At 35.9% G+C, this 9,640-nt stretch overlaps 1 long non-coding RNA gene across 1 annotated transcript; it reads left to right on the forward strand.

Annotated features, from left to right (window-relative positions):
• The first annotated feature begins 278 nt into the window (after nt 1–278).
• Nucleotides 279–9,230, forward strand: LOC136854504 (uncharacterized). Its single transcript, XR_010857712.1, has 5 exons — nt 279–1,486; nt 2,573–2,679; nt 3,552–5,348; nt 6,275–6,373; nt 8,878–9,230. It is a non-coding gene; the product is annotated as an uncharacterized lncRNA (long non-coding RNA).
• Nucleotides 9,231–9,640: the final 410 nt, after the last annotated feature.

A 9,640-nucleotide genomic window follows, 5' to 3' on the forward strand; every position in this document is an offset into this window, starting at 1 on the left:
AGACATTTATGTGTGAAATGACACCTGTAAGATGCAAAGAAGAGAGATATTTACAGCCATTGAAGTGAATGTGAATAAATGCTCAGGTCTTTACAGCAGTATAAGGAACATATACTGGTCATTTTCTTTGCCCCAAAGCTTTTTTTTTTTTAACCTACGTGAAGTTATATTCCAGTTTCTTTGCAATAGGAGACATCCTTCTATAATTGTTATTTTCAGCGCACCTTGCGCTGTTTATTTATGTAATTAATGATTATAATTTCTTGTTTACAGACAAGGTTTCACTCCAAGGGCTACAGCCATCTCGATTCAAGTCGTTTCAGTATATCTACTATGAAGGCAATTTGATACAACTGGGTTTTTCAACATTATTATTGAAATTGCTTTTACTAGACCACTGACTGTGCTGAGCTGATTACCAGCTCTCACAGGCCTGGCTCGAAGGATTTGTTTTTACTTAGTTTTTTTCTAATATTTTGTCCATTAAATTACAGTTTTTAAAAAAGTTTACAGTTGGATTAATTGCAAATGTTGAAGTTTCTGACAAAATTTCACTGACTGATTTACTTCCAAAACTTGATAGCCGCTGCTGGTCGTATTTTGGACGCTCACGTAACAAATCTTTAATTGTTATCGTTACTTTACACTTAGAGAATTCAGAAGTTGGATTATGTGGTTTATTCATTAGGTGTTTTGTGGTAGACGAGAAAGTTACTAAATAAAAGGGAACAAAAAATGTTATAGATCTGATTACTGAAGTCATGGCGTTTAGCAATACACTTCGCTTTCTTTTCCAAAAGCTAAATTCAGACACCGCACTTGATAAACCCCTGTAAACTTAATCCCCTGACAGGCAACTAAGGAATGCCCCTAAATAAAAACGGAATTAGGTACGCGGTCTATTGTTACAAATGTTTTGAAATAATCAGTGTTTGTGCGAATTCAACTCTGGAGTCAATATTTTCGTCAGGAACTATTTTGGCTAGGCGTTTTAATATAGTACTTTTCTGGAGTAAATTAGCATCGAGAAATCAGTACGTAAATTAATTATTCCCATAGATATTGTTGTTTTCTTAAAATCACGATATTACTGAGAGAAAAAATGAGAAAAATTAACAAGTAATTCATGGGAGCTGTAAAAGAGACAATACATTTACATAAACTTGGGTCCATTTGTAAGCGACAAATGTTTGTACATTTGTCGAATGAGTGCCTGTAAATATAAGTTAAATACGACAATAGTTACAAAAAGAAACTGGTAAATGTTTGAAGAAATCAATTATAGTGTTCAAATTGCTTACGTGAAAACGAACTGGGTTGTATCAAATCGGCTTTATAGATGTCCTGAGACGACTTCAGTTTGTACCAAAACGACACAGACGTAAGAACCAGGAACCAGTTGAACATCCAAATATGCGAACTGAGGTCTAGGTAGAATGCTATTATTCATCTTTCACGACAGGACAGGATTTGACGATTGACCTCGGTGAGTTTTATACCTGGTCAGATAATCCTAAAGAATCGAAAACCATTAATCTGCGGATAACTCAAGGGTCGTTACGAGTGCAAAGTTCTTTACATTTAGTAAAAAAATGTATATTTCATTTTTGCAGTAAACACTAATGCTACTAGTTTTATATATAGTTCTCATATAAAAGTACTAAGTACCTATAAGGTTAGGTTAGTAAAATTTACGCAGGACCGAGTCTAACTTTGTTCCCCGAAGTTTCATCTTAAATGCTACAATTATAGGGTCAGGAACTTTATTATACAACCCAATTCAATTCAAGCTCTAGTTCAGATTTCACACGGAATATTTGTTTACAAAACCTGTCTAAAAATGAGTTTGGTAAATACTTATATGCAATGTTCACAAAACGTTAGCTTAAATGGTTTCTGGAGGTAAATAACAGTTGTTTCTATTGAAGGTGCTCTTACTGACATCCGTTGCCTAATAACCAGAGTTATAGAGATCATTGTTACTAAATGACTCCGTGTATCTCATTAGGCCAGCATTACAGCACCTTCTGATCTCTCTCTGTATACGTCATAGTAGCCAATGGGGTACATACCTCAATAATTCACCTTTTGTACTGTTTTTGCATCCTGTAATCCACTCCCCTTATTATTCATCCGTTAATGAAGTTCGTTTATATTTTTTAATGACACTGCTTTCAGAATTAATACTTCCTTTTAAATAAAAATGTGTTCTGTCTTTGCTCAGAACGCGTACTTTACTGTACTGTACACCCAACAAACCTGACTCTTCCACCAAAGACAGCAACAGTAGATACTTTTTTCTTCTCAGACATAAAACTTACTCTTTATTTTTCATATATAAAACAGAGCTTAGTTCTAAAGACGGTAAAGACAACAGTATCAGATGTAATGATTTTTCCTGAGTATTCCACAAATGACTGACACTTGGGTCTAGATCTATCAATTCACCGCACAGACTTGCTGCAATATTTGTCGAGGTTTTTAGCTTCCAAATGCTACATAGTAGGTCTGATCCCTGTTAGGATCAGGGTCAAATTCAACTAACACTGTTCTAATCTGCTGTTTTTTTTAGGTCTCTGGGCGTTTTGACTGATAGACCACGTCTAATCCCTAACACAGCAACTTCAAGGGTAGATTTTTCTACGACAGTATCATATTGTGGCCACTTACTGCTGGATGGTAAGGAAAAGTGTATCAATTTTTTTTTTACCTAATCATTGCTTAAGAAGCATACAGCTCATGTGCAGTGTATCAGAAAATAGCGATATACGAACAAATATAGTTTACATATTCATTTTTTTCACCTATCACGTATTAGTAAACTGGAGGATAATGTGTCATGATAAAGTTTAGGGACCACCCATGATAATGCACACTGGTCTGTTCCATGAACAGGTGGAAATAGTTTGCCCTACTTTTCAGTATTTCAGCCAAATGTTGGTTTTTCTCGAAAGATTTCATAAATAAAAAAATGTAGACTGAATATTTGATTAACCCAAAGTAATATTGTTCTTGTGATTCATGGGTCTAATGACTAATCTAGAACAACTGAAAGCATGAACGAGTTATGTTGGGAACTAGAAAATTCTGTTAGCCTACTCTCGTGTACAACTCGCAAGAAACAGATTTGTTTCGAAGCTTTGTGTAAATAACTGACATTCGACATTTTGTTCACTATGTAAGGAATCACATTAAGAACCATGTTTTAAACCTTCCGGGAAGTAGACGTAATCTGATGTGTTTGACAGCACTGCATTCAAAAAGTCATTGGTACAGAATGTTTTGTTGTAAAAGGAGTTAGGTTTGCCTAAGTTTGTAGCAATGAGCTGAGTTCCTTGCAAATGGCATTCCATTTATTAATTTTATAATATAGTTTGTAATGGGATTTGTTCCCCATTTTAGTTTGTAACTTGTATTCCACAACACACTGCATAAAATCAGAGGGTATGTAGATTTATATCTTATTCATCTCATTAGGGGAAGGTTTAAGCATTATCATTTCGTATTCGAGTAAATTTTGTTTTCTACAGGGATTTTTTTTTCCTTTGCAGGTTCATTTCTCTAGTGCTTCTTGGTTGAAATGAAAGAAAATTAAACATTCGAGATGCTGTGATGTTGTGTAAAGCAGGCAGAAAACAATTTGCCACTCATGGCATTTATGACAATCAGAAATATACTGCAAGCTTAAAAAAATTATAGGGAGAACAAAAAAAAAAAAGCTACTGCTGCTGACAAAGGAAACTATCCTATTAAAGTTTTGCTGTTGTGTGGAGATCATTCTCTGCCTCTGGGTTTACCAGATAGTGGGTAGGAACACTTGGAATCTCGTTATTCCATTCATGCATTGGACGAAGAGTCCTTTGGCCACTTTACAGAGTTGAGCATCCTTCTCTAATCATGCACTCACTGAGGTTACAGTGACAGCCCTTGGGTTCACCATTCCACTGTAAAGTGGGTAAGCCACAGTAAAGTTTTATTCCTAGGAAGCCACGCACTCGTTTCCAAGTAAAGCTACTGCCATTTTTACTGAGTACACCTTCTGCCAACCTCCCACCCTCCAACCCCACCTTCCATTGTTGAATACAACAAATCCTACAAGGGCAGCTGGCTAATATTAATATGGCAATTGCCCTCCACTGCTGTAAGGTAATTTCTCACCATCACTGGGTGGTGAAAGCAAGCTATTGATGAAAGGGTACCCAGTAAGAGACCCACAGCTTCATTATCTCGCAGCAGTCCCATCAGAGGGCCGCTCTCCCCAAATGCATTTGGATCCCAATTGCAGAAAACAGAACACTTGGGGATCCTAGATCACCTAGTCACAGATGAACTTTCCAGAGCCAATTCAACCCAGACTGGGGATGGATATGCATGGGGTTAACACCCTGAGCATGCACTTCACAGAATGTAAAAAAACTATGGTAAATATTGCACTGCTACCAGCGGTGTCACCTTGGATCGAGTAACCCCATTCAAGGATGACAACGGCCATTAGTACAGATCACCAGCTGGTGGGTCAAATCCTGCTGCAAGGTAATGCAAATATAAGAATCAGTGAGTCTTCAAACAGTGCAGTGTAGTAATATGACTCTGAGAATGATAGGCAAATAGTGGAGCTCGCAAGCAAGGAAAGTAACTAATAGGTCCAACCGCTACTTACTCCTGCCATTTACCATCACATTGTCCATGACTTGAGGTTTGTCAAGCTGCATTGTCCATAGATAAATGTGTGCCAGGCCACAAGTGTGTATTTCTAGACAAATAATGAATGCTAGAAAAGAGCGGGGAAGATCACAGGTATCTTATGTCATAGACCACTTCCACACAGGAAAAAAAAATACTAAGTTTAAGAAAAAAGAGTATGGAAGAAACTCTAAAATAAAATGGAATTTTTTGAGCAGTCAGCCAATGAGAAGCTAAACTATTCAAAACAATGGAACAGATAATAAAGACTGAGAATGAAGAAACTGTAAAAAAGATGAAAAATCAGTGAAATGTTACCAACTGTCCATGAAGTGTTTATGAAACCACTTTTCATTCATTGTTTTCAAGTTCGTCTGCACTGTGAGCGCAGAGAAATATGAGTTAGTGGAACCAGGTTGCAACAAAGGTATTGGAAAAGTTATTTTTTTAGCACAATTCGCCAGAGTACTTGTTGTGCTACGAACTAAGGATGCGAGAAAACAAGTATATATCAAAAGTAGTTTTTCAAGAAAACAATTCACGAGAACTGGCGAGAGGGCCTTCCTGAGGAACCAGACGAGGGAAAACAGGAGAGACTGCCATAAACAAACGAGAAGGGAGAAACCCAACTATGGGTTGTGCCATCAAAACCTGGACTATCGTGGGTGAGTCCTTAAGTATTTTGTTGAATGAAATTCTGTTGTAGCTTTTTAGGTGACCATTCAAATAACGTGTTACACTTTTAAGTCATTTCATCTACGAATATGAATACAAGAATAGATAATTAGAAGACTATAATATACCATGAGTGGTAGTACTGAAATATCTAATAACTTAAAGGATGTAGTCACTGTGCAGCTTCAATATTGTTCAGTGAATTTCTGAAAGAGCTGAAATGAAGGACACTGAAGGAACTTTGATCCGATGTTTCATTTATGAAGTGTTTAGGTATTCCTAATTGTAGGCACAAGCTGTTATATTGCAGAGGAAATGCAGTGTTCTTTCTCTCTCTGAAATAGCCTGAGCTCATGCACATAGCCATCTTATTTCTAATGATAAAGTACAATGAAATGCTGAAAATACATTTCATTTCATTCGAAAAAACTGACGAAAGGGGAGAATTTTGATCGAGAATCAGATGCAGAAAATTACTAGATTAAATCTCTTGTTGAAGGATTCAGTAGGAAAAAATTCTATATAGCTACTGTATATTAGTATCAAGTTATGGTCAACTGTCAGGTTCGGGTACTCTTAAAAACCACTCGAACTTGAGAGAACTCGGATGTAAAAATCCATTAGATGTAGATTGAATCTAGACAGGGCAGCAAGTCTTTGCAAGTAGGACTAAAGAAGGATGTGTTAAAGTAAACGACACTTCGCAGCTATTTTGTGCAACGAGCTATCTAGCTACTTCAGCTATACATCTTTAAAAATGTGTAACTTCTATAAAAAAAATTATAGTGAAGTTTTACAGGGTAGTGATATTATCATTTGAAAGTTCACAACTTTTCACACATCTTGATGTGTACTGGGAAGATAGATATGCTAAAACAGATTTAGATCAGTACTTGACTGAATGTTTTCATTATAGACTGAAGACGAGAGAACGGGTCACAATGAAGAGCTTGGAGGATTTTGTACCAAGAGTGGACTAAGCCCAGCTTGTCACCTGGCTCCATATCCTGTCAAGGTAAGGTACCGATGAAAATGGATATGTTCCCCTAACTGCCTCCTGATTTTGTGCAATATGTATCATCACTTTTGGCTTCCACGAGTACAGTTAAAAACTGCAAATTGTGTCGCACTATTAATAGACCACACCGCAGTAAAGCGTACTGGTCAGATGTTTTTGGTGAGAAGATCGCCGAGAGAGAGTACAGTATCCAGAAGTAAATGGATTTGGAACGAAAATGATAAAGTGCGTGAAATAATAATAATAATAATAATAATAAATAATAATAATAATAATAATAATAATAATAATAATAATAATAATAATCTTTATTTGTGCTTAGGACCATATGCATAGAATATACAAAATAGAGACAATACAATACACAATCTAGATACGCCAGATAAAATGATAGAAATGATAATCGGCAGTATCCACACATTTGCGGAAGTAGTAATAAAATAGTATTTATAATAATGGCAGTGACAGTAATAATGTTGAAAATAATAGTAAAATTATTAAAATATCAATAAAAAACAGATTGCATGCAACTGATTTCCAGCTAGGGACCTTAGGTGGTTACCGAAGTCAGGTCCAGAATGTTAAATACGAAAAGTGAAAAAATGGTGTTAATAAGCTTTAGCGTCAAGATATTTTTGCACAGGAGAGAAATTTATAACTGAAGAATCCTGGGAAGTCTGGTCGAGCTCTGCAGAGAAGAACGTGGTCTACGAAACTAAATAGATTTATTTTTGTAGTAGCTTGACGATATGCAGGATAGTCATTAATCGAGTGCTTTTCCTAGGGACTTGATTCGTGTCCAGGTTCAATAAAATTAGAGCTTGTTACTTTTTATGTCAATACGAGTATTTTTAATGTGGTACATTGAAACCTGAATACATGGCTATATTTCATTAGAGTAATTTAATGTTAAATGAACTAGTTCAATGATACATCATTAAAATGAAAGTGAATACTGTATGTGATTGTAGTGAACAATCTAATTCACTACTTAAATATCCTTCTAAAATGTTGTTATTAATACAGAAATTGAGCACAATAATTAAATTAAAAAGTTCACCTTTCAAGTTATGATAACCATCACTGGATTATCCGAGGATCTGTTCTAATTAATGTGGTATATAAAGATCTTTCTCAGTATTTACTAGATTTTTGTGATTTCTGCAAATACTCTTTCGGTTTAGACTCCAAAGGACAAAATAGTTATACGGGAATATCCAGTATGCAATCCAGGTAGCTTGACTCAGCTGATGACTTGCTTTCCTCACGTGGTACACTGTAGGCATTACTAGAGGATGCTGGCAGCATCCCTTCAGCCCATAGCTGCATCCACTTTTTAGCCTTTTACTCTACCTCCAAAACCGCTTCCTTTCGTCCGTATTGCTGTCCAACACCTCTAACTGTTACTTGTGCAACTGTAGGGTTTTGTCCAAGTTCCACCTTCAGTTCTTCGTATTTCATCTCCTTTGCTTTCAGGATTTCTGTATCTTGCTGTCCAACCACCCCAACTCTCTCTTTTCACCCTCTTAAGCGATGAATTCCCTAAAGTGGCCCAGTGCTTGGCTTAGCCTCAGTTTCATAAGTCAGTTATGAATCGGTCAACACTGAAAGCTTGCCAGAAAAAAATCAGTCTTTGATTTTTTTTTTTTTTTTTTTACAAAATAGCAAAGTCCTCTGTGGACTTTGTCATGGCCCGAAAAGTATCATGAGCATATTCATATGGTGGACTTGATTTCTAAAGTGGTTCAATATAAAAGCTCACAGATTAAAGATATGATACTATAATTTAATTTTGACTCTCACTGCTTAAAAGATATTCTGAAGGGATAATTGGTGTGTCTTGCAAGATGTGCATCAACAGGTATGGAAAAGAAAGGAAGTCCTTGGACGGTGTTGACTGACACTTGATTTAGACACAAAAAATACAACTTATGCTGTCTGTAGTTTCACCAGTATTAAACTTCCTTATGTTTGAGTTCCTTAATCCCATTTAGCTGCATTTTTAGTGAATTGAAAGATAGATCTGTATTATTACTCAACTAAATGTAATGCGCAGGACATTTCAACCGAATTAAGAGGGATGACCACTTTATTACTGGGATACTTTGATGTGTAGGCCAAATGCAGTGATTTAAGAATAAGGTATATTAATATAGTACATCTAGATTACCTTTGATTCCGAATTCATATTTACTGAATCGGTGTGCACAGAACTAGGTGAGCACTATATTCTTCAGCTACCTTTGATTTTCAGGGCATTTCTTAACTTAATTAAGAATCAGGGCCAGATTATGAATGGACTTCATTTCAGTTTCCGGGCATTGGTACTGAATTTAAGTCAGGACTATATTATAACTAAGGCCTTTAATACCTTGGGCATTTTAAATCAAGTTTTCTACTGACGTTTTAGGAATGCAATACTACTGGTTAATACTCATGACAGTTCTTTCAAAAAACCTCAATTTTCCATGATTCAATTAACTTCTTCCCATTTCTTACAGGTGATCCACAGCTAGCAAAGTTCTTGGTGGGGATAACTGAAGAGTTTTGAAGACGATGCTCCAAAGAAGTTGCATAACGCCTGAACAAAGGTAGTAGGTGTCTGATGAACATGAAATGTGTTTCTTTGGGGAAATTTGGGTGGATAGAAATGGTTGTTCAGATGGAGTCGATGGAGACTTAGAAGAGGTTGTTTTGATAAAATTCAAAGTGATGCAATTTAAAGTGATGTATTGTGTGAGTGTCCAAAGTATGACCAACAGCGACTGTGAACTTTTGGAAATAAATCAATAAATGAAATTTTGTCAGAATCTTTTACATTTTCAGTCGTTCCGATTTTGTTGTTCATGAGGAACTGTGGTTTGATAAATAAAATATAAAAATAGGTAAATAATAAAAGCACGAAAACATAGCATTTGTCGAATTTAAATTTAACTTGTTTTTAATATTACTAAACTTATTATGAATTTTTATATACCTTTTTCGTGTGGAAGCATGAGTAAATGTATTTATTGTGTGTATGTGTTACAGAATGAGAACGTGCGCCTATGTGGTATTTTATCCTAATCCTTCGGGTCAGCCCAATAAGAGCTGGAAGTCGGCTCAGTTGTCTGTTTAAACTACTTTAATACTACTACTGTGGAACTTGGCCTAGGACAGAATTAGAACAGTGAGATAAAAAGTGAAACGGAAGCTTGTGGACTTTCATTGCCTATAGCTGCTGTTGCATATTCTTACAGACTTAATATAAAGTAACGTTAACCA

Source organism: Macrobrachium rosenbergii, chromosome 3 (assembly GCF_040412425.1).
Source record: "Macrobrachium rosenbergii isolate ZJJX-2024 chromosome 3, ASM4041242v1, whole genome shotgun sequence".
Lineage (NCBI taxonomy): Eukaryota > Metazoa > Arthropoda > Malacostraca > Decapoda > Palaemonidae > Macrobrachium > Macrobrachium rosenbergii.